This window comes from Balaenoptera acutorostrata, chromosome 11, assembly GCF_949987535.1.
Source record: "Balaenoptera acutorostrata chromosome 11, mBalAcu1.1, whole genome shotgun sequence".
Lineage (NCBI taxonomy): Eukaryota > Metazoa > Chordata > Mammalia > Artiodactyla > Balaenopteridae > Balaenoptera > Balaenoptera acutorostrata.
Window position 1 is genome coordinate 21,466,725 of NC_080074.1, and position 26,741 is coordinate 21,493,465.

General features: G+C 41.1%; 1 protein-coding gene across 11 annotated transcripts in view; it reads right to left on the reverse strand.

The window, feature by feature from the left end:
• The window catches only part of ANO4 (anoctamin 4), a 450,211-nt gene that overhangs the window by 351,667 nt on the left and 71,803 nt on the right, over nucleotides 1–26,741 (reverse strand). Inside the window, exon 1 of one of the 11 annotated variants that reach the window (XM_057556955.1) lies at nucleotides 6,272–6,519. The exons of 9 other annotated variants lie outside the window; for them this stretch is intronic. The gene's annotated coding sequence lies outside the window, so the exon portion shown is untranslated. Of the gene's footprint in view, nucleotides 1–6,271; nucleotides 6,520–26,741 lie in introns of those variants that run through there. One more of the 11 variants, XM_057556952.1, reaches the window with a different exon arrangement.

Consider the following 26,741-nt stretch of genomic DNA (forward strand, 5'->3'; position numbering starts at 1 on the left):
GACAGGGTCTACCTAGCTCAGCTTTGGGCACAGGGGTCAATAAAGGTTGTAAGTGTCAAAAAGCTTCTGTGGGAGATGATATCTGAACTTGAAAGTTAGTCTCAAGAGAGGAGAGACATTGCAGGCAGAGGAAACGGTATGTGCAAAGGCACTGAGGCAAGAGACAGCTCCTTATTTCTGAGCACTGCAAATGTTTTGTTACTTCTGGAACATTCTAGGGGAGCTGCAGAACAAGAAGCAGAGCATAGAAGCAATGGCTGTACATTATGATGGGCCTGGTATACAAGGCCAAGGAGTTTGGTCTTTAACCTGCAATTAGTTCCATGGACGCTGTGCTATCCAGGCTATAAATTTAGGATTCCAGGATCAGGCTAGTTTTGCCACAGAATGGAACAGTCATCTTGTGAATCACAATAGTCCAAACAAATTCAGCTAATTAATGTCTTTTGTTTAGTCAGGTAACAAAATCACAAGCTAAAAATACCGGTTTGGAAAACGGGAAGATATACGTTGCAATGACAGCAAAGGTGCCTTTTTATGAAAAGAACTTCTCAGTGGAATAATCACAGGAAAGAACTGCCCGAGCGAACTGTTTCTCAACTGGATTCTGAGAAACCGTGAGAAACAGAAAGCAGATTACTGGCTGTAAAATCAAGAGAAGATAAACTCCACGAAGCATCACTAGACTGAACTCCCTCAGGGCAATGGCCACATCCAGCTGTTTCACCACCGGATCCCTACTGCCTGGCATTAGGGTGGACACAATAGGTGCTCAATGAGTATTAGGTGAATGAATGGACAAAGGAACTGATCCACAAACATCACCCCTCTATAAAACAGAAATAAATGGTTGAAGCACAGGGGGGGAAATTAAGCATAATGTTTTTAAAATTCTTGAAGTGTTCATAAGAAAAGCAGTTTCAATATAAAAAAAATGCATTTCCACACAAGCATGAACACATGACCATAAACAGTTGCTTGATGTGACTCACTCTGACTGGTACGGCCACGTAATCTGCACGAAATAAACCCAGAAATGATGGACACCAGTGAGTTAGATGCCACAAAGCAGTTTTGTGAGCAAAGAATAACACAGTAAGTGTCAGCTGTGTATCGTGGAAGGGGTCCCACACCAGGAGTGGAGCTGGAGTCTAAGTAAATCCATGCACATTGCACTCAACTGTCTTGCCCAGGTGCTAACCAGATCACTTTCTTGAGGAAGTGACTTAACTTCCCTGGACCTTAGCTTTCTTATCTATGAAACGAGAGGGTAGGTAAGATGCTCCTCAAGGTCCCTTTTGATAAGAAGAGGTATTTCAAGATGTCCCAGGGGCAGCAGGTCGTCATCATACACACATGAGCCCTGTTCACGAAGGATCACCATTATCACATGTTTCTGAGTAACTCTGCTGCTCATGTCACTGTCGTAGTGCTGGGGGCTTTGAAAATCAAGGGAAGGTATAACCCATCCCTTCTAGGAATGTCTCATCTAGATCAATTGCCTTAGGAATTACCCATCTAGTAAAAAGACAGAGCTGGAACAACAGTTCATGATTTTTAGTGGTTGGGGAAGCCCTCAGATTATCTGGCCCACCAAGCCCAACGTAGCAGATATGACTTTGAATCTGACAGGCAGTTAGCGGCTGGGGCCACACTGGCACCCGGGGTCCTGAAGACATCCTGCTATGACTGGCCGTGGTCTCCAGACACTCCTCATTCCCTCTGACACTCACAGGAGGTCTCCAGTGGGAGACCAACAGGAAAAATGTAAGTGAATTCCTGCTGTATTACAATATGTCTGCTTCCTATAAGAATGGCTGCAAGCCAAAAGGTCACTCAGCAGATGCGTAATTAAGGGTCAAAGATTTCTATTACAGAACAGGCCCACAAAATCTGTCATTATGTGTTTTTAACAATTTCTTGGCTCTTCAGACTTAAGGGCCAACAGCCTGACTGGAGAATTAAATGCTAAGTATAGGGAGGAATTTTCCCCTTTCGTCTTACGTTATTTTGGGGCTGTGATTTGATTCTCCTCCAAAATTCTGCCAACTCCCTTTACCACCCAAGAGACATAACTTGCACATAAACATTTATGACAGTCTGGGTAGATTATTATGCTCCTAAGGACATGATTTTTTTCTGCACAGCTGCTCTAGTGACTACAGTCCTAAATGAATTCTGTAGGGAGACGCATTTCAAAAATGCAGTCTTCAACAGCTCATGAAGAATTTCTCCTCTTTTATACAATCTGTCTGAGTTGCCAATTGAATAGCAAGTTCCTTTCAAAGTAGATCACCATAGCTGGTGTTGGAAGTGGTTTTGAATCTCAGTTAAAGAATGGTTCTCCCTCTAAGCAGCTTTATGGGGGAGTTGTATGTTCCTTTTACTCTGTGAAAAAAAAGGCTCATGGAGAGGTGGTAAAGGGAATATAGAGCCTTAATTATATTGTAAAGAGCCACAGGAAAACTCAGCCAACATCCTTAATGATATGGTTCATTCAATTGCCAAAGAAAGGCTGTATCACATAATCAAGTGGTTTCATTTTGTATCATCCATAAACTCCCCCTCTTTACAGGAAGACCTTTTAAATAGTAAACATTTCAAGACTTGAGGGCAGTCCAACCTAGACAAATCTAGAATGTCATTAATTAAAATGCAAAACTGATTGTATTTCTGGTCCTGGTAATCAACTATGGAAAATAGTTTCAATGAGAAGAATGCCTGCAGACACAAGAGGTTATATTTATATTAACAGGGACAATTTCTTCTCTCAGTTACATGATTACAGGTTGAGCACTAGAGTTTTGGTTACTAAAAGAGAAGGTGTTGGGACTCCCCTGGTGGCGCAGCGGTTAAGAATCCGCCTGCTAATGCAGGGGACACGGGTTCGAGCCCTGGTCCGGGAGGATCCCACATGCCTCGGAGCAACTAAGCCCATGTGCCACAACTACTGAGCCCGTGTGCCACAACTACTGAAGCCCGCGTGCCTAGAGCCCGTGCTCTGCAACAAAAGAAGCCACCACAATGAGAAGCCCACGCACCACAATGAAGAGTGGCCCCCGCTCGCCGCAAGTAGAGAAAGCCCACGCACAGCAACGAAGACCCAATGCAGCCAAAAATAAAATAAATAAATTTATAAAAATAAAAAAAAGAGAAGGTGTTAACCAACTCTTGATTAATCCAACGATCTTCACTGAGTTTATATGTGTACACGAATGCCTATTCATGCATAGAAATATAAATAAAGCAGAACTGGGAAAAAGTAGAAAGGAAGATAATGGAGAATTCTGAATACTGATTCAGAATATAAACTACAGGTTTCAAATTATTGAATAGAATACCATCAAAAGAAACAGTAAAAGCACTGTTTTAATGATAGCTGTAATTAAGAAATGTGAAAAGGGACTTCCCCGGTGGTGCAATGGTTAAGAATCCGCCTGCCAATGCAGGGGACATGGGTTCGATCCCTGGTCCAGGAAGATCCCACATACCGCGGAGCAACTTAGCCCATGCGCCACAACTACTGAGACCACATGCTACAACTACTGAAGCCCGCGCGCCTAGAGCCCGTGCTCTGCAACAACAGAAGCCACCGCAATGAGAAGCCCACGCACAGCAACGAAGAGTAGCCCCCAGTCGCCGCAACTAGAGAAAGCCCGTGCACAGCAATGAAGACCCAACGCAGCCAAAAATTTTTAAAAAAGAAATGTGAAAAATGAGTAACTGCATCTACACCTATCTAGCTATTTCTAGACCCATTTCAAATAAGTACAACTTGCTAGCGTTGCAAGCAAAATTGGTTACAAGGCACAGCAGCTAAATAAACACACACACACAAAACGCAAAAAATGTTGCAGTGACTTCATCACACCAAGAGGCTAAGAGTTACTGGCTCCACTCAGCACAGCTTTTACGGGTATTTTCTGCAGTGGTTGTGTATGCTGCCTTCAGAGACTCTACAAAGGAATTAACCTGACACCATGCTGTGAGACAAGCAAATGCTAAAGAATGCACTCTCCCAATTCAAAGAAATTCCCAAAGGCGGTTATCTGGAGGGGGGGTGGAGGGGAAATCGGGGAAATCCCTACCAAGAGGGGGGGGAAAAAAAAAAAGCTAGCTAGAGAATGCAAAGCAGTATCTCAAATTTTCCTCCTCTTCTCTAAATGAGCACGCTACAACTATTTAAAATATGTACACTTAACAGTGACAAGTAAACAGTACATTTGTGTATATGCTTGCATATATACAATTCTGATTGCATGGGTGAATATTCTGTTGAGTAAAATAAAGGAAGCCCACTGAATTTCCTCTCTCAAAGCTAAAGTTGCTACTAATTAAAACAAAGTATTTTCTAAAGGCATCTGAAATGGCCTGCAGCGTGAAATGCGGAGTCTATTTCCATGACACCCAAGCTGACTCTAACCCTTTCCGTCTTGATGAATACGTCAAGTTGAGTTGCCAAGCACCTGATAAAAATCCTTGTGATTGGAGGGAAAAAATTAAGCAAAGAAAACACCAGCAGAAATGAAAGTAAACAACTAAACAGAATCAAAGGAAGCAGAGAAGTCAGCCAGTCAAATGACAACACTGCTCCCAGCCATAACTGAGTGTAGGGAAGTGTGGATATTAGAACAGCTAATCCAAACAATGATGAAAGTACTTCAGACATTATTTAATGATTCAGAGGTTACAGTATGCAAGGATCCTAATTTTTGGTTGTTGCTGTTGCTGTTAACCTATTTGCTGGTTTCACTCTGAAGCTGGGTGATAATGTAAACATCTACAATTCTTGTTCTTTGTTTTAATGTATGCTTTCATGTATTTAAAGAACCCTCCACCCAAAACAACCAAATTATCTACTTTGGACCCAGAGAACTGGATAAAAGCATATGCCTGATGTCATCACCACTATTTTGAGAAAAATCCACACAGACAGTGGAAACAGAAGTGGTGAGAAAGAGCAAGACAGTTAAGGAACTTTACATTCCAAACTCCCAGTCAACAGGGAGAGAGACCAGAAATTTCACTCCACATTTTACCCTCCCTGGAGTTAAATGGACCACAACTGGAAAATCCACACAAAATCAAATAAAATAACCCATCTCCAGTCCAAGACCGGAAAATAACCAAGCAGAATTAGAACTGTGAAGCTTATTCTTTAGAATGCTACGTTGACCAAAATAATCCAACACACCTGCTACCAAAAAAAAAAAAGGAAAAGGAAAAGAAAGACATCTCCCTGTGAGAAGAGACTCCCCTTCAACCCCAGGTTCCACAAAGTGATAACTATACTAAAATGTTCTCGATTTGTTTCCTTTGGGCTTCAAGGGGCAGCCAGTAATTGAAGTTGTGGTGTTCTCTGCAGCACGCCTCGGGAGACCAGGTGAAAAATTAGAACACTAGTCTAAGAGTAAATGCCCTGGAACAGTCTGCCTGATGTCACCGCAACGTGCATGTTCTTCCTCTGAAACCTGCTTATTTTCTCTTAGGAAAGTCTAACCATTCCAACAGTCTCAAAGCCTTTTATCTCCCAGAAGGAGGATTGAAACTATCTTGTCAACTCAGAAACGTGCCTCTCATCGCTGCCCTACCACCCTCTGAAGAGGATGGAAGACACAGTTTGCAGAACAGGCACCCTGAGATTCCAAAGGGAAAGAAGCAATGAGGTCATGCAGTCTACCCCGCCCGCCAGCGCAGGGTTCCTCCCGCAGCCACGAATGCTACTGCCCAAGTTGTAAAGCCCACAAGAAAGATACAGGGCCATTCTGGACCCACAGGCAGGTGCTTTAAGGTGCCACTGCCCACAGCCGACTCCGACATAACTCACACGCGTGCTGTCTTCACCGGGAAAGATGAAATAGTTTGCTAGGTGGGCCGATCAGCCCGGCCCTTCCGGATTCTGAGAAGTGCACCTCAGCACGCCGAGGATTCATCTTGCCCAAATTTGTCAGTCACCCTCCACAGATCACCTGCACACTGCTGCAGTTTACCATCGTGGACACATTTCCCTGCCTGCCGCTTCAAGGACAAAGAGAGAGCGCTTATGTTTCCAGCACAGGCGAGGAGCTCAGGTTTATGGAAACAATAAAATAAAATAAAAAGACAAACAATCCAGACACATGGCCCCCGGCATTTTCGTTAGCTGGATCACCCCAGACGTGGATCCAGGAAAACAGGAGAAACGCAGAGAGAAGGTCACTAAGCTTAGCTGGGAAGAGAGCTGGCGTTCACTTCACTGCAGCAGGGCTGCTCATTGAATGCAAGCACTTACCATAAAAATAGAAAGAGTCAACAGAAGGAGAAGGGATCCTTCCTCAGTGTCGTAGGCAGAAAGAAATCCACCGCGGAGCTCCAGACACGGGATGAAGCCAACAAAGTGATGAAAGACGGTAAAACCAACACACACAAGTCCTTCTCAGCCTTCCCTCGGGCCCGCATGCAGTTGTTTGTGCTGTGAAAACCCTGAGAAGTCGGGAACAGGACTCTCCCGAGAGCAAGCCTGAACGCAGGCAGCCTGGTGGATTTCACAGCATCACGCCCAGGGCTCTCCTCCCCCGGGGGGGCAGGGGCTGCGTCGTTGGGGGAGGCTGGGCACCAGGCAGGGGTCGGGAAGGTGAGAAGAGGGGTGGAAAGGAGCCTCTTTGGAGTGTGAGGAACTGCCAGCGAGAATGTCAGTATTCCCTATCAGTTATTGCCAGCGACCAATCAGCCCAGCCAGGGGGCCGTGTCAGTGTGACAAGAGAGCAGCAGATGACAGCCGGTTCTCAGAGAGGCAGGACAGCCCCCTGCCTCCACCGGAGTTTGGCAGGATTGGCATCTTACCCTCTTCTGCCCAGTTGCTGATAATATTTGCTTTGTTATTAAAAATAAGACCCAAAGCCCCATAGTTACACCAACCACTCAGGAAGTTTCCTAAGCATCCCACCGCATCTCTGCAAGAAGCCAGACTCGAAACCCATCCTAAATGATATCTAATGGCATTACACAGACCAGACAGCCCCGATGATGTGCGCAGAGAGGTCACCACGAGTACAATAATGACCCTTTGGACGTGGGCTGCTTTATGTCCAAGGCACAGGATGAAATACCAGGGACCAGGATCCCTGTTTCACAGGTGAGTCGTTTAGACAGAAAAGGGTTAAAGGTCTCTCTGAAATCTGTCTCTCAGTTTCAGTATATTTTCTTGTATAATATATGTATAGAAGTACTTGTTAGAGACAGTTTATAAAGATAGTAACATTTGTTTTTGAGTTTTCTTATATCACCCATAAGACAGAATATGTGGATTTGGGTAAAAATCCCTGTATAATAATTCACAGGCACACTGAAGTTTGAAAAACTCTGAGCTAGACTAATGAAAGAGGCAAAGGAGCAAATTCTTTAGTAGTGACTAAGCAGAGAATATTATACTTTTCCTGCCTGCCTTTCTCCCCATTCTATTTTAATATTGAACCTGTAACCTCAGTATGTATGTATTAATTTGGTTTTGGCTGTGATGATTAAATTAAATACGGGAGTAGGTTCTAGAGTTAAATGCTAGTTGAATTGGATTTCACAGTAAAACTTCAGAATTGTTTACCTTGGGGAGATTGTCTTGGGTCATCTTTTTATCTTTGCAAGAAATATTAACTCCTTGTGCTAGCCAAGAGTTAATAGGAAGACACAAATGTCCCTGGGTTGGTTTGTTTTTCACGTGGCTTACATGATAGAGTCCTTAATTTTAGTTCTGCTTTAACCTACATGTTGAAGGATCATTTGGAAATTTTGCAGCAATCTCTACCCAGAGGCAAGCTAACTTTGGGGAGCCTGAATACTGCGAAGTAAAACGAAGGGCTAAGTTCCAAGGAAGAAGTTAACTCACTACCCAAATGAGTTACAGCAGGAGGCCGTAAAAATGTTCCACATCAAAGATGAACAGAATAAAATGAAATTTTTGAAATGAAAAAAGGACGGTTTTGTCAGGTTCATCCTATGTATATTAAACAAGGAAGACCTGGGAGATTGAGTCTCAAATTCTGTTGTGTTATTCACTTCAGTTCAACTCCAATCAGCAAACGTTTAACCACAGCCAACCATGTGCTGGTAGCACAGAAATAAAAGGGGCAGGCCCTGCCTTCAAGAAGTTTATAGTTTCATAGACAAAATTAAATCTTCTTTTCAAAATTTCAACACTGCAAATCTTGCCAAGACAGAAAATGTTCTACTATTTTAATGTCCCTCAGATAAAACCAAGCCATGAAGTTGAATTTTGGACTCAAAGTTCTAAATTAGCCCTATAAGGTGTTTTCCATAACCAAAACCATTTGAGAAATATAAATGCACAATTAATTTTTTTAATTAATTAAAACATGAAAAGGTTTTTTTAACTGAATGTTTGCTTTTATCAGCATCAATAGTTTCTGATGCTGCAAAAACATGGGCAGCATAACAAAGAATATATTTAATAAGGGAATAGTATTTAAAGCTCCCAAAGTAATTGAGATTAATACTGTTTATGGAACAGGTTCAATACCTTGAATACATAGGGTTATAATGCAGCATGAAAATGATAAAACTACAGAAGTACAAATTACTTAGTTGATTAAATAATTGCATATCTATATAACAATCGGGTCAATGAAAACAAGTATTCCAGTCACTTGCTGAAATGCAATTAATTTTTAAAATTTGGCCACTTCACTCCTCCTTCCTCAAAATATAGAAATACTTCCCATTTCAGGTAGCAACAATTAATTTTTTAAGTCACAAAATATTTATCCAAGTCAATTAAACATGGACAATTTCAGGGACTGTATCTTGCTCACTGGAGTAACAACAGTACTAAAATATTTGTTAGATGGCCATTTCAGTGGTCAAGAGAATCTGGCTAAAATTCTACAACAATATGATTTAATGCCTTTTTTTTTTTTTTAAGACTACAAGGTAATTTGAATTATGTACCTACACCTGTCATTTGTTTGAAAAAGAAAAAAAGATAGCTCTTTCAGGAAATTTGCTTCTGAGTAGCATGCTGACAGAGCTGTATAAAGTCTGAAAGCCGAGGATTCTTAAAGCTCAGTCTTTCAACACTGAAAATGGATTCTACTCTGTAACCAGCCCGAAGAGAAAAAGTAAAAACATACCTATTTTCTAGATCACCAAGGAGATAAATGGCTGTGTAATTCCATTTTTGACATCAGACACTTAACAGGAGGGATGAGAATCAAGAATTTTCTTTTTTATTGAGTTATAATTGATTTACAATATTCTATTAGTTTCAGTTGTACAACAGTGATTCAAAACTTTTGTAGAGGGCTTCCCTGGTGGCACAGTTGTTAAGAATCCGCCTGCCAATGCAGGGGACACGGGTTCGAGCCCTGGTCCAGGAAGATCCACATGCCACAGAGCAACTAAGCCCGGGCGCCACAACTACTGAGCCTGTGCTCTAGAGCCCGTGAGCCACAACTACTGAAGCCCATGCTCCGCAACAAGAGAAGTCACCGCAATGAGAAGCCCGTGCACCACAACGAAGAGTAGCACCCGCTCGCTGCAACCAGAAAGAGCCTGTGCATAGCAACAAAGATCCAACGCAGCCATAAATAAACAAAAATTAAAAGAAAAAAACCAAAACTTTTGTAGATTATATTCCATTTAACATTATAAAATATTGGGGCTTCCCTGGTGGCGCAGTGGTTGGGAATCTGCCTGCCAATGCACGGGACACGGGTTCGAGCCCTGGTCTGGGAAGATCCCACATGCCGCGGAGCAACTGGGCCCGTGAGCCACAACTACTGAGCCTGAGCGTCTGGAGCCTCTGCTCCGCAACAAGAGAGGCCGCGATAGTGACAGGCCCGCGCACCGCGATGAAGAGTGGCCCCCACTCGCCGCAACTGGAGAAAGCCCTCACACAAAAACGAAGACCCAACACAGCCAAAAATAAAAACATAATAAATAAATAATAAATAAAAAATTAAAAAAAAAAAAACATTATAAAATATTGGCTATGTTCCCTTTGCTCTACAATATATCCTTGTAGCTTCATTTATACATAGGAGTTTGTACCTCTTAGTCTCCTACCCTTATCTTGCTCCTCTCCTCTTCCATCTCCTCACTGGTAACTACTAGTTTATTCTCTATATCTGTGAGTCTGTTTCTGTTTTGTTATATTCATTCATTTCATTTTTTACATTCTACGTATAAGTGACAACATACAGTATTTGTCTCTCTCTGTCTGGCTTATTTCACTAAGCATAACACCCAGGCCATCTACAGATTCAATGCAATCCGTATTCAAAATACCAAAGACATTTTTCACAGAACTACAACAATTAATTCTAAAATTTGTACGGAAACACAAAAGTCCTTGAATAGCCAAAGTAATCCTGAGAAAGAAGAACAGAGCTGGTGGTATCACGTACCCTGACTTTAGACTATACTTCAAAGCTACAGTAATCAAAATACTATGGCACTGGCATCTGTGGTACAGACACACAGATAAATGGAACAGAAGGAATTTTAAACAACATTCTGCCAATCAATGGTTTTGAAAACTAAGTTATAATCTCCCTAAAGGAAAAAGCCTGCATCTCTTTTGCCTAACTTCTATAAACTGGTGTCTAAAGGAGCTAATATTTACTGAACCCTCATTTGTGCCAGACTTAATTCCAGTGGCTTCACACCTCTTTTAGTCTTCACAACACTCGTAGGACATGAGTATCATCTTCACTGAAGTAACTGGGGTGCAGGGAGTTGAAAGCTTTCCCAGGTGGCAATGCCAGTATATGAACCACTGGAATATCCCCAAAATGCTGCTTCTCTTTCATGGAAACATTGATCTGAACATGGAAGACTCCCCTGCAGATGTTTTTGACTGAATGTAGAGATTATTTTGGGACCCTTCCCACAGTGTTACATGAATTTGGGTGAAATAGGAATGAAATGAATCCAAGCTAAAGTAGAAAAACCCATTTTACCTCAGAGATTAAATGTAACCCTTCTTTGCAACAGAAATAAATTCCTGATGCTTATAATTTAAAGAGCAAGCAATCTGTATTTGTTGACTTTTTTTTTCTAACTCTGACCCCACATTACATTTTAAAGCCAGGATGAGTAGTCCTCAATTAATAAAAAAGTAGAAGGAAAGAATATTCTAGAAATGTGTGGGATCTGACATAAATATTATAGTCCTTTATCTAATACCTAAATTCTCCTTTAGCATTCAGCAGGAGGCCAGAAACAGAGAATAGGTTGCTCTGCTAATGTTTCCCTACTTGAGGTCACTGGCTGAGAATGATTTCCTTAAAGTGCTTAGTAGGAGGGCTTTCAAATATGCAACAACAGTTCCAAATACATAAAAGGTAAGTAATCTGCAGGACATAAATAATATCACAGCCTCCAACTCTTCAAAAATTTGATTGCATTCAGCATTTCTCAGCCAGAAGATTCCTATGGGATCAAAGATCAAATCATACAGAAAGGACCTATAAGATTACAGACCGGGGCTTCCCTGGTGGCGCAGTGGTTGAGAACCTGCCTGCTAATGCAGGAGACACGGGTTCGAGCCCTGGTCTGGGAGGATCCCACATGCCGCGGAGCGGCTGGGCCCGTGAGCCACAGCTGCTGAGCCTGCGCGTCTGGAGCCTGTGCCCCGCAACGGGAGGGGCCGCGATAGTGAAAGGCCCGCGCACCGCGATGAAGAGCGGTCCCCGCACCGCGATGGAGAGTGGCCCCCGCTTGCCGCAACTAGAGAAAGCCCTCGCACGAACCGAAGACCCAGCACAGCCAAAAATAAATAAATAAATAAATAAATAAATAAATAAATAAATAAATAAATAAATAAATAAATAAAATTTAAAAAAAAAAAAAAAAGATTACAGACCTATAACATTTTCTCCTTTTTTGAGGATGAAAAAAAAAAAATCAATGGCTGCCTGGAAGAGTCAGAGAGAACTGGGCTGAGCCTAGGGAGGCCAAAATAAAGAGCGTATGTATGTGTACAAATGTAACACTAGTGTGTATGTCCAAAATCCAATCAGTGTGTCTTCACATCCAATCAGTCCTTCAGTCCCAGTGTTACATTTCCTCTCAACACGTAATTAGGGGTTACAACCAATTCAGGGCTTCATGCTTTCTCCTTCACTACTACAATAGTTTCTAACCTTTCCTCTGTTCTAGTCCCATCTCCCTTTGCCAATAGCACTTGCTTTCTAAGACAAAGAAAATAGAATCATGTCATCCCCTTGCTAGTAAACTTGGGATGGTCAAGCCAAATACAGCACCACCTGAGCCTGGCATTCAAGGCCCTCTGCAATCAGACCTCAGTCTACCAGCCTCCTTTCCCACTATGATATCCTATATATTCCATGCTGCAGATATACCTGATTACTTACTATTCCTCAGAGCCATCATACTCTTTTATTATAGTATTCTTATCTGTTTTTCCTAGAATAACCTTCCTTGCTTCTCTCCCCAGAGAAACCCTAATATTCATCCTTCAAGGCCTAGTTTACTGTCATCTTCTTGGTGAGGTCTTCCCCAAATTCCTAAAAGTGACTTAATTACTTCTTCCTCTGTGTTTCCATAGCATTTTTTCTAGTCTTATATCATAGGGCAAGTAACACTGTGCTAAATTAGTACCTTTCAACTTATTTTATTGGGATCCTTTGGCAGTCCCAGTGTCTGGCACACAATAGAAGCTCAATAAAGTCATGAGAGTGAGTCGATCTTTTATGCCTTGTCTTCACAGTCAAAAGTGCTTTGAAAAAAAAAGTACATATTTGTTTTCTGGAAGTCTGAAAGATTACAAGCTTACGAGCCATATTTATCTCCTCCTTAATCAGGAGTTTCTGTGGTTTAAGGAAAGGGCCCTGGATTAGAATCAGAAGAGCCAAGTCCCAGCCCTGTCCCATGTCACCTCAGGTCATCTCTTAACCTAAAGAAGAATAAAACATGTCCTGCTTACCTTTGAGGGTTCTTCTGAGCCACAAATAAGGAACTGCATGGTAAAGTACTTATGAACTATAAAGTATGTGATAGTAGGTATAGGTATTGCCACTGCTGTCATCATTGTTTGATCATTGTTGTTAATATCCCAAAGCCCAGGTATCACAGGGAATCCAGCCTAGGAGGCCAATGACTCAGCACTTAATCACTCCAAGTGCCTTGCTCCGATTCTGCGGGTCTGCATTTAGGGTGCAGTGGAAGAGTCAGACAGCCCTGACTCGGGCCCTAGCTCTGTAGATCTGGTCTCGGACACCCAGTTCCCTCATCTAGGAAATGGGAGTAACAACACCTACCTTGTTAGGTGGGGTATATATCTATATGTAGTAAATATACATCTATTTCATTTCTAAGTCTCTAATAAGCCTTCCGTGACTGGTTGGAACAAGGTAGCCATTTCTCCCTCACTCTACAATATCTACATACAGCCCAACCATTGCCCTCTTTCTGTTTCTCGAACTTGCAGAGCTCATTCCCACCCCAGGGACTGTGTACGTGTTTCCTCTGCCCCATCCTTTTCCTTAGATCCCGGCATGGCTCCTTAGCAAGGCTTCCTTGACCCTGTCAATCATTTTCTCAGCACATGACTCTCTTCATTCTTCTTGCAACATTTACCTCCATCTTATTTATTTGATTGCCTGTTTGTCCTCTGCAATATAACATATGCTCCTCTCCAGCAAGCACTGTTCTTGTGCTTCTCATTCTGTCCCCAGAGCCTAACAGAGTGTCCAGAACATAATATACACTCAGCATTCACTTCTTGAATATTTACAGCATGACCAATGTTTGTACAATGTTCCCAAGTTTCTCTACATCTAGACAAAATTCCAATTATCTTGACTCTTGAAGGGGAATGAAATCTTTGAGGTCACTTAATTATGGTATTCAGGGCAGTACCACAATGTTCAAGTTTATTATAGGTATTTAATAATGTGTCACACTCATTAACAGGCATTAAAACACTATCCAGGGACAAGGGGTACCTACCAGTAATAAGCAACTCCTGCCTCTATTAGAAACAGGCACTACCAAAATCAGCATGCTGATCCTCACTTGTGTAACTGGAACTGAAACACGGAGCAAAAAATGTTAAATTATGTTTATTTTATAAATCAGGAGGTTTACTGGATCCCTATTTCATGTTCTCCTTCCTTCATTTTATGCTAAAATTGTTCTGGTCCAAGCTGATCCCAAGAAGAAATTGACAAGGTCCTTGGTTTCTGAAGCATCAACTAGAACAAATGGTTTCAGAATATCAGAAGCCCGGGAACCTAGACAATTTCTCTCTCCTCCCAAGAAGCTGTCTGGAAAGGCAAAATACAGAAATCCTCCCAAGCCTGACCACATCATCCCTGTTCTGATTAGCCTGGCCCAAGAGGAGGCCTAATAAATAAATATCCATGGCAATCATGCATAATATATGAAGGATATTTTCCAATGGTCATCTGGAAGGACATAGTTTTCAATTAGAGTATTTTTAATTAGCAATAATACACCAGTCTATCAAAGAAGCATATGAATTTGTCATTGGCAGGAAACAGGAAGCAGGTAGTTTTTGTTTTGTTTTGTTTTGTTTTAAAGGAACAAACATCCTAGACCCAATACCAAATACATCTTTTATCTTCCAAATCTTCCTCTAGCTTTCCTTTTCTCCACTTAAGAGCATCACTATCTACTCTGTTGCCCAAGGAAAATAACATTTATTGAACTCTTATGTGCAAGACTATTCTGCCCACTTTATAGGGTACCTAGAAATCTCAGCGTCATCCTTGCTTGACTCATCTTGTCCATATCACTTCCCGAACACTTCTTTCCTCCATCATCTTCCCACTGCCACCACCCTAGCCTAGCTACAAATTCTCCCTGCAGCTAATTTGATAGTCCCAGAAGCAGTCTCCCTGCCTTGCATCTCCCTCTGTCCAATGCATCCTTTGCAGCCACCTGAGGATTTTTAAGTGAAAACACCAGCCTGCCCTCTCCCACTGAAACCTCTTCTCTGCTTCATCACCATGTGCAGGATGAAGTGCACTCCTTCCTTTATCACATGAGAGCCCCCCATGACTCTTCAACCTTTCCTCCTCTATCACTCCACACTTGCATCTTCCCATTTACCCATGCCCTAATACTCAGTTCCAGAATTCACCAAGCTGTTTAAAATGTCAGGGTCCTGGCACAAGCTTTTCCCATTGCTTAGAATTTCTCAGCCCAGCCCCCTTCCTCCTCAGCTCTTACTTATTCTCCAAGACCCAGACCAAGCCTCTCCCTCCTCTTCTAGGCATTTCCTGACACTCACTCCCTACCCTCTAATAGAGTTCATCATCCTCAAGTTATGGCATGGATCACACAGTATTATAACGTCTTATTATCTGATTCCTTCAGGAAAGTCCTAGTCCTGAGTTTTATTCATCTTTGCATCCCCAGAGAGGAACCCTCCCTGGAGACACTCACATAAATGGTTATACTGAGCTTCCTTGTATGTCTGATGCTCTTACTAGACTGTTCCCTGAGGGATGGAGAGTATCTTACCTATCTTTCTAACCTCTGCTTATTGCAATGCCTGGCATCGATGAATACTCAGTGCATATTTGTGGAATTGTTTGAATACGATTGGCCAAAACCCCCTTCAGTTCAAAGAATTTAAAAATCCCTCTGAGCTGATTTCTAATTAGCTCATTTTTTTTTTAAAGTTTAAATATAAAAATTCTCCTTGAAATTATAAAACACCACAGGCATTAATTTACTCCAAAGATTCAACCTCTGGAACTCCTGGCTCTTAATGGTAACTCAACTAATTGGGGCATCTTGGGGATAATAAAGCATTCCAAACATCCCTTCTACTTTGAATTGTCAGTCAGAGGAAAGGTTATTGATTCTCTTAGGCAGAAGGGGCTTCTTTGAGAGATTTCACTAGCGTTTAAGTTTGGAGGGGAAAGAGCCCTGTCTGCCTGAGTGTTGACACTAGGGTTTGCTGATGTTCCTTAGAAGCCCAGGGCCCCACCCAACACACAGGCACACTTACAAGAAGGGCTCTGGTTCAATGAAGTAGCCCAAGACCTGGGGCTTGCAATGGACCCTCCACACCAGCCAGAGGATTATTCAATTTCTTCACCCATTCCCTCACAGGAAATTAGCTATGATGCAGTCAAAGAAGTGGAATAACACTCTTCTGCCAATAGCTGCAGTTGCCATCAGCACTAAAGAACTAATCTCCCCTTAGTGTGGCTGAAGGGGGGACGTCCACATCAGCAAGGAAGCCCACTCGAGAGACTGCAGACACCTGGCTAAGTCGGCTGGGGGGCAGGACAGAAGCACACCTGCATCCCCCATCCTCCCAGCATAGCAGATCCACAAGTAGCAAATCAAGAATGAGCCATAATATCAGTGCTACAGATATGATCACCTAGTCTGCTTTTTATACCATTTCTCCTCATTTCTCGGCAACCAGTTTTGAGTTCTATTATTTGAGCTGAGAGGAGAAAGCAGAACGAGCATTTTAAAGGACTGTGACATGGTCATATTTTCGTAAAATGAAACTAGGCCATGTACTGACAATTCTATAACTTTGTAGGGATGGATTTTTCCTTTTATGAATTTTTAAGAAGTCCCTTGAACCTCCAACAAAAATAAGTCTGCATTGCTGGTGGGAATGCAGAATGGTACAGCCACTCCGGAAGACAGTTACCTGGTTTCTTCCAAAACTAAACACACTCTTATAGTCTTACCATATGATCCAGCAACTGTACTCCTTGGTGTTTACCCAAATGAGTTAGAAGCCTATATCCACACCAAAACCTGCACATGGATATTTATAGCAGCTTTATTCATAATTACCAAAACTTGGGAGCAACCAAAATGTCCCTCAATGGGTGAATGGACAAACTGGTACATTCAGAAATGGAATATTGTTCCTCACTAAAAAAAAAAAAGAGCTATCAAGCCATGAAAAGACATGGAAGAACCTTAAATGAATACAGGCATATCTCATTATATTGTACTTGACTTTACTGTACTTCACAGGTACGGCAGATACAGTTTGTTTTTACAAATTGAAGATTTGTGGCAACCTTGTCAATGATGATGAGCATTTTTTAGCAATAAGTGTAATTAAGGCATGCACATTTTAGAGATGACATGATTGCACACTTAATAGACTCCAGTATAGTGTAAACATAACCTTTATATGGACTGCGAAACCAAAAAAAATCGTGTGTCTCCCTTTATTGTGGTATTTACTTTCTGAAATGGCTACATAGTGTATGATTCCAACTATATGACATTCTGGAAAAGGCAAAACTATGGAGACAATAAAAAGATCAGTGGTTACCAGGGGTTAAGTGGGAAGGGGGGATGAAGAGATAAAGCACAGAGGACTTTTAGGGCAGTGAAACTATTCTGTTTGATCCTGTAACAGATATGGATATCATACCTTTGTCCAAAACCATAGACTGTACACCACCAAGAGTGATCCCTAATGTAAACTCTGGACTTTGGATGAGGTCAATGTAGGTTCATCAATTGTAACAAATATACCAGTGGGGGTGGGGGAAGGATACACAGGAACTCTGTAATTTCTGCTCAATTTTGCTGGGAACCTAAAACTGTTAAATAGACTTCTTCTTTCTTTTTTAATTGTTATAAATACAAAGAAAAAAAAAGAATTTTCCTGAAGACTAGGTAACTAGGTAGTCTTTATGAATTTCAGTTGTCTTATTAAGTAAATATGTTTGGAAGAAAAACGACCTAAATAGGAAGAAAGAGGACTCCTCATAAACCACACAAAGCAAAGAGAAGTTCTAAGAAATTCGCTGCGACAAAAGCTCAGACAAACCGCATGGCCATGTTTTGACAACTCAGAATGCCAACTATGAATGTTATATTGATTGGAATATTCCACTGATACAGTCTCCATTGTCAAGGTAGCAAACCAGAACATTGAACATACTGTGAATTTCACGAACACACTGAGAGGAAACAAAATTCTTTTCTAAACTCTTCCCCTTTTACGTTTATATTTTATTACTGCCTGGGACTAAAACAGAAAAAGTGTGTTAAGAAAATAGCACACAGGTCTGTACACAGGTGTTAAGGACAGGAGAAGAGCAGCAACAGAGATTTAGCTATACTTATAAATCGTCGAATTTCACCTGTAATTACAGGAAAATAAGAGTGAAAGAAATGTCATTAGAAGAAGAGTTGGAGGTGATATGTCTGGAGAAAAGGGAGAGGAAAGGAGAAAGTGCTGAGAAAAACTGAAGGTAAGCATGGGGGGCGCTGTGCCACAGCTATGAATGCAACAGTCACTGTTACCCTGAAGTTCACAATAAGGCAGGTAAAAAAATATGGAGACGGCTGACCCTTGAACAACTCAGGGGTTGGTGTGCTGACCCTCCTCACAGCTGAAAATCCGTATATAATTCATAATCAGCCTTCTGCATGGGGTTCCTCTGTACCCACAGTTCCCCATCAGAGGATTCAAGCAACCTCAGATTGTACAGCACTGTAGTATTATTTTTAAAAGTATCCACGTATAAGTAGACCTGCGCAGTTCAAACCTGCGTTGTTCAAGAGTCAACTATACATAGCTACACCTGATGTTGGCAGATGATGAGCTCTAGGACGGAGGTGAAAGGAGCAACAAGAAAATGGGGTGGGAGGATTCCAGAGGATTTTAGAAGACCCTCTGAGGAGAGAAGACTTGTCTGGGCCTCAAAAAAAAAAAAGGGGGTGGGGGGGCAGGATTTCAGCAGGAAGTTAGGACCAGCCAGGAAAGTTGTTCCTGCTAAAGTTTTGGCCAGAAGGTAAGAGAACTGCATCAGGAGTGGATGCATTTGTTCATTCATACGTGCAAAAAATATCTGTTTAGCACCTGCCAGTGACAGACACTGTAGATGATGAAAGACAGGGGTTAAACAAAACGTGAAGAACAGTGATGAAACTGCACACACTTTGAACATTAGGTTGCACTGGCTGCAGGCGATGCAGGTACCCACAAGTTAGATGCTCTGGGTGCCTTGCTCACCGAAGATTCCTCAACTCCTTCTCGTCTCCCTTCCCATAGAGGCTGGCAAACCCAAATCTATTTACCACACTCCTTGAAGCTAGGACTCTGAAGCAGAATTCAGTTCCACTAGTTCAATGCACTTGTATGAAACTTAGAAGGTGGAAATGAGATGAAGACCGTCTTCCTGACCCCTTTTGGCTCCAGTCCCCTTTGACAAGTAAGATCAGATATGTGAGGGTTTCCTGCAGCACCATTCCAGGGCCTGTCATCTTTCTGGTGAGGAAAGGCAGTCAAGGGCAGTAGCACCGTTGGCTTCCTGACCCACAAATAATAGCTATAGCCAGAAGTTCTCCAACTCCAGACTTCTAGTACAGCCTGAGAGGCAGACCCTTGGTGCATTCTTCCTATGCCTGTTCCACTAACCCTCCTCTGATTTTATAATCCCTAACCTTCACAGGCAATCCTTTCCTGATTAAAATAGCTAGAGCGGCCTCTTTTCCATACTGAATCTTGATTGGTATAGGCAATACAGATTTTTAGGAAAGGGAGAGAGATGATCAGATTTGTGCTTCAGGAAGTAACGTAGGCAGCTGCTTAGGAGATGGATTGGCGAGATAGATGGATCAGAAACAGATTTAGGAAACTCCTAGGAGTTTTCAGCCAGAACTAATGTGCCTGGAATACTTGACCAGAACAAACAGTTATAGTGGGAATAGAAAAGGGACGAAAATAAAGTATTTAATGGAATTTACAGGATCTATTGGAAATGGGGTGGGATGGGAGAAGAAAGTTAAACCTGGGCCACTGCTTCATCCCAGCTCTGCAGGGGCCCTTTGAAGCACCCTCACTGCACTCTGGTCTTTACCATCCCAGCACCCATCACATTTCCTTAAATTTGACCTTCTCTTTATGCTTCAGACTGTCTCATTTTGCTCTCTGTTGCATCCTAAGTACGGAGCACAGCAAATGGCTCTTAATAAGCTGCTCAATACACACAGGTTGGCTGGATAGAAGGGAGGAAGGAGAGAGAACCTCCAACCTCAGAGCTACTGTGAGGACTGAGATTCTATTAACCAAGGAAGTAACCACAGGCTGAGAACTTCTTGAATAATGCTGAATCTTGGATTACATGGGGCATCATGGTGAAGATGATTAGTAGATTGGTAGAAATATGAGTCTAGAGGTTGGGATGAGTTTGACACAAATTTGGGAGTTGCTGCACAGAATGAGAACTAACTGCTTCATAGGAAAAGAGGATGCCTCAGCAAACCTTGGGTAACATCCCCATTATAACTACAAAGTGAAGAGTGTCCAAACTATCAGTCACCATAGTATACACTACATACACATTGTCCTTTTAATACTTACAACGATTTATAAGTGAGGTATATTGTCCCCATTTTACAGATGCGAAAACTGAAGCTCACCAAAGATGAGCACTGCTTAAAGTCACGTAGCTGGTGATGACAGAGCTGAGATTCAAACCCAGATCTGCCTGACTCCGAAACCTATGCCCTTCATGCTCCCCAGCCTCTACGAGAGAAAGAAGTGACTCGAGAAAGTGACTACAGACTGGGCAGAGAGGAAAGAGAAGCAGAGAAATGCTATGACATAAAAGCCAAATAGAAGATTTTTTTTAAAAAATGGAGGGCTAGACTAGAAAATGCCAGAATGAATCCATGGTGTTTAACTATAAGCAGCTGATCTTGGATAGGGCAAAGTAGGGGAGAGCTACAGAAGCTATATTTTTTTGTGGTAAAAAGGGAAAGATTGCTTTGGTTATTTGGGGTCTTTTGTGCTTCCATACAAACTGTAAAATTTTTTGTTCTAATTCTGTGAAAAATGCCATTGGTAATTTGATAGGGATTGCATTGAATCTGTACATTGCTTTGGGTAGTATAGTAATTTTCACAGTACTGATTCTCCCAATCCAAGAACATGGTATGTCTCTCCATCTGTTTGTGTCATCTTTGATTTCTTTCATCAGTGTCTTATATATTTTTCTGCATACAGGACTTTTGTCTCCTTAGGTAGGTTTATTCCTAGGTATTTTATTCTTTTTCTTGCAATGGTAAATGGGAGTGTTTCCTTAATTTCTCTTTCTGATCTTTCATTGTTAGTGTATAGTAATGAAAGAGATTTCTGTGCATTAACTTTTATCCTGCAGCATTACCAAATTCACTGATAAGCTCCAGTAGTTTTCTGGTGGCCTCTTTAGGATTTTCCATGTACAGTATCATGTCATCTGCAAACAGTAACAGTTTTACTTCTTCTTTGCCAATTTGGATTCCTTTTATTTCTTTTTCTTATGATTTCCATGGCTAGGACTTCCAAAGCTATGTTGAATAACAGTGGCAAGAGTGATGTCTTGTTCCTGATCTTACAGGAAATGGTTTCAGTTTTTCACCACTGAGAATGATGTTTGCTCTGGGTTTGTCATATATGGCCTTTATTATGTTGAGGTAGATTCCCTCTATGCCCACTTTCTGGAGAGTTTTTTTTATCACAAATGGGTGTTGAATTTTGTCAAAAGCTTTTTCTGCATCTATTGAGATGATCATATGGTTTTTATCCTTCAATTTGTTAATATGGTATATCACACTGATTGATCTGCATATATTGAAGAATCCTTGCATCCCTGGGATAAATCCCACTTGATCATGGTGTATGATCCTTTTAATGTGTTGTTGAATTCTGTTTGCTAGTATTTTGTCGAGGATTTTTGCGTCTATGTTCATCAGTGACGTTGGCCTGTGATTTTCTTTTTTTGTGATATCTTTGTCTGGTTTTGGTATCAGGGCGATGGTGGCCACATAGAATGAGCTTCCCTAACTTCAGACTATACTACAAAGCTACAGTAATCAAGACAGTATGGTACTGGCACAAAAACAGAAATATAGATCAATGAAACAGGATAGAAAGCCCAGAGATAAACCCACGCACCTATGGTCACCTCATCTATGACAAAGGAGGCAAGAATATACAGTGGAGAAAAGACAGCCTCTTCAATAAGTGGTGCTGGGAAAACTGGACAGCTACATGTAAAAGAATGAAATTAGAACACTCCCTAAAACTATACAAAAAAATAAACTCAAAATGGATTAAAGACCTAAATGTAAGGCCGGACACTATAAAACTCTTAGAGAAAACATAGGCAGAACACTCTATGACATATATCACAGCAAGATTTCTTTTGACCCACCTCCTAGAGTAATGAAAATTAGAACAAAAATTAACCAATGGGACCTAATGAAACTTAAAAGCTTTTGCACAGCAAAGAAAACCATAAACAAGACAAAAAGATAATCCTCAGAATGAGGGAAAATATTTGCAAATGAAGCAACTGACAAGGGATTCATCTCCAAAATATACAAACAGCACATGCAGCTCAATTATCAAAAAAACAAAGAACCCAATCAAAAAATGGGCAGAAGACCTAAATAGACATTTCTCCAAAGAAGACATACAGATGGCCAACAAACACATGAAAATATGATCAACATCACTAATTATTAGAGAAATGCAAATCAAAACTACAATGAGATATCACCTCACACCAGTCAGAATGGCCATCTTCACAAAATCTACAAACAATAAATGCTGGGGAGGATGTGGAGAAAAGGGAACCCTCTTGCACTGTTGGTGGGAATGTAAATTGTTTCAGCCACTATGGAGAACAGTATGGAGGTTCCTCAAAACTAAAAATAGGACTACCATATGACCCAGAAATTCTACTCCTGGGCATATACCCAGAGAAAACCATAATTCAAAAAGACACATGCACCCAAATTTTCATTGCAGCACTATTTACAATAGCCAGGTCATGGAAGCAACCTAAATGTCATCGACAGATGAATGGATAAAGATGTGGTACACATATACAATGGAATATTACTCAGCCATAAAAAGGAACAAAATAGTGTCATTTGCAGAGACATGGATAGACCTAGAGACTGTCATCCAGAGTAAAGTCAGAAAGAGAAAAACAAACATCGTATAATATTGCTTGATGTGGAATCTAGAAAAATGGTATAGATTAACTTATTTGCAAAGCAGAAATAGAGACACAGATGTAGAGAACAAACTTATGGATACCAAGGTGGAGAAGGGGAGGGTGGGATGAATTGGGAGATTGGGATTGACATATATATACTACTATGTATAAAACAGATAACTAATGAGAACCTACTGTATAGCACAGGGAACTCTACTCAGTGCTCTGTGGTGACCTAAATGGGAAGGAAATCTAAAAGAGAGGGGATATATGTATACATGTAACTGATTCATTTTTCTATACAGCAGAAACTAACACAACATTGTAAAGTAACTATACACCAATAATTTTTTTGAGTGAAAGGATAGGTACTTTCTATCAGCCACATTGAAAAAGTTTAATGGTAATTGGAAGGATGGAGGGAAGCCCATTGTAAGAGGGAGAAACAAAGTCAATCATGAGTTTAACATAAATAAGATGCTTATGGGCCAAAGAGAAGAGAACAGTGAAATGTGGAAATCAGAGATGTAGGAAGTAAAGGCAATGATGCAGGAAGAAAGGTGCCCCAAAGATGGAAAGAATGGATGAGCCAGCTGTCAAGAAAGGAGAAAAGACAGACAAATGATAAGATTGAGTTGTGGTCCCCAACCTGATACCTACAAAAGCAGCAATGGGGATCTGAGGAATGACTTCCAGTATGCCAGCAAGTCTAACAGATATTACACATTTGCACTGATCAGTCTGAACACAAACAAATGATTTCTTTCCTTTTCACTGGAATCTATCAGCCCATTTTGTAACATTGATTATCTCATGCAGACAGGAAGCTCTGAGAGGAAGTTAAATTTGTCTTGGGTTAGCCAAAAGAAAGGGATCACTATCATTTTTTGAATGCTGCCTTTAATCATAATCTTCCAAAACATACACCAATGGTAGGGGATAAGATAAGGGGTCCCTCTGAGCAAAACAATTACTGTCATTAGAATTAAAGACTGTATCAGCAGAATTTTAGAAATTCACAGAATACAATCAGATATTAGATATCTACATATGTTGTGACCAGGAAAATAGACTATCAAGCAGTAATTAGTTAAATCCAGTCTAGTAGTGAAGCAACCTGGGTGGATGAGTGCTGACCTAAGTTAGACTAGGGAAGGTCAAACCAAAGGACGGAGACTATAAAATCATTCCATGTGAACATGTGGGCTTGGAGACCTTACTGGCACAGCAACAATGGAGGAGAGGTCCAGGGGTCCCTCACAGTTTGAGGGAAAAAAAAAAAAAAAATCAGCCTGAACATCCATACCTCCTGACCTCAAGAACTAACAGAATGATTGATGGTAGAATGACTTCCTTGGTGGGTAAACACCTGTTAAGCCTAAGCTTAGAAAGACATGGAAATAAGTCATAAATCAAATATGTCCAATATTTTTATGTTTGATATTTAAAGTGTTTATTTTGTTAAGGAGTGTGACATATTAGCTAGCAAGCATCGTGATTCCAATGTAAATTATGTGATTGAGTAACTGAGACTTGTGATTTCAAGTTAAAAAGGTATGGTAGAACCTTCGCTAAGTCTGTTACAGTATTGGAATGTTTAGTAGAACTTAAGTTTCACCAGGTTTATACATTTAATTTATTAGATTTATAAGAATTAAGAAAATTTTGTTTGTTAGGCAGGCAAATGAGGTCTTAAAGAAAACAGGATATTAAAATTATTAATGCATTAAAATGTTTAGGATAATTTCATTAGCTAAATGAGGCCAAACTGTAACCAACAGATTCCTTATAAGTTATTATTAACATTTATAAATTTAGAATTGAATAATAAGGTTTGTGAGTTATACTTAAAAGTTTAAGGAAAAACTAGGTTTTTGCGCTTATAACTTTAATATTAATGTTTAAATGGCTAGCAAATACAAATACTTTTGGGGAGCGCAAAAGTCCCATCAAGGATATCAAAAAACTTACATGAACATGGATCACAGATATGGAAGGTTCTCGACATCTAGATATGGAGGTTCTAGAGGTCTAGAACCTACATGTCAAGCACCTACCGCATGTCACCACAGGGGAAACAAAGATACAGATACATAAGACAACACGGTGGGGAAGACAGAAGCACAGATGGCCAATTGCAACATGAGTGAGAAAAGTACCTCAAAAGAGGAAGGGCCAGGATGTGGGGAGCACGGCACACCGAGCCCCAGTGAGGGTTAGAGAAGGTTTCCCTGGAGAGAGCTTCTGTACCGAGCCAATGCAATGTGATGGAGCGCCACCTAGAACAGTGGCTGGTAAAGGTCTCCATCACAGCAAACCAGGTGATTGTCTACAGAGAAAGAGGCAAAGGAGGTGGTTTTAATTGCTCAAGAATAGAGGTCTGAAACTGCTGCCACAGCAGAATCAAGAAGAATGAAAGAGATGTTGCTGCAATGAAGCCAGGCTGCATTGCATGAAACTGGAGTTTTCTCCATCTACACAGGGATATTCCTTCTGCTGGCGGGGAGCTCATTATTACGCCACTAGCAGTACTCAGCTGCATGCCTACGTGAACCAGGAAGAATCTAGAACCAATCTGGAAGAAGCTGGAACCAGTCTACTAAAGAGAGGAATTTCCAGATTGACAGTGAAGGCGAGTCCATGCGCTCCGATTATTAAACCTCAGTGGCACTTCAGAGTCTGGAGTCCTGTGTTTTCAATCCTGGCTACACTTCAAAAAAAAAATTATAGATACCAAAGCCCCACCCCAGACCTGCTGTATCATACTCTCTGGGGATTGGAGTCCCAGAATATGTATATGCGTTTATTTTGTTATGGTGGGTTTTAGTAATAGCAGCAGCAGTCACACGTTCACTGTTAAAATCTCAAACACCCCAAGAATATAAAGTAAGGAGAGAAATTTCCCTTCTTCACCTTCCCTAACCCCAGTGGGATTTATCCTTCAACAGGTATGAGTGTGTGTGTGTGTGTATTTTAAAGGCTCCCCAACTAATGGACAAATAGATGTGTTAAAGGGTGGTGGGTGAAAATTCTTGCTACATTTCTGTACGTTTTAAGACTTTTCTAATTAAGTGGCCAGAAAGTGGAAACAAAAGCTCTCCAAATGATTAGAATGCACAGCCAGCGTTGACAACCACTGGTCTAAGCCATAATCCAAGTTTACAAATGAGAGAACTTTAGGCTGTAGAGGTAAAGTTACCTGCCCGAAACCTAACAGGGTGGAAGCAGAGTCAGCCCACGAACCTGGACCTTCTGACTTTGTCTGCTGTTCTTTCCAACACAGCCTGCAGTCTCCAACAGAAGAGGCAGCCCCAAAACAGATCAGGAAAGGCAGCTTATGGAAGTTGCCTTTTTTGGACTTCAAATGACTGGGATTTTTGTGTTTGATTCCTCCTTGTGGCAGAAGACAACACTAAATATTCTAGAACTAAGCTACTATAATCTTTATTTTGTATTTAAGTGGGTTAAATTACACTCATCTACCTTACCGATTCACGTTGCCTTCAAGCACGTTAAGACTTGAGAAAACTCAAGCACACATTCACCCTCGTCCATCAAAACTCCTTGCTGTGGCAAAGAAGGAGGAAAAGGACATTTTCAAAAATTTTAAGCATTGTCTTCTAAAATCAGTGAGGGAACCTCACAATGTGATGACAGTGCAAGAACATTCCTGATCATAAGTGAATATCAAGACAGTGAATCGCAACTGCTGAATGGGGGATATTAGTATGAGTGAAAGGTTGGAAAATAATCTTTACAGATGCTAAA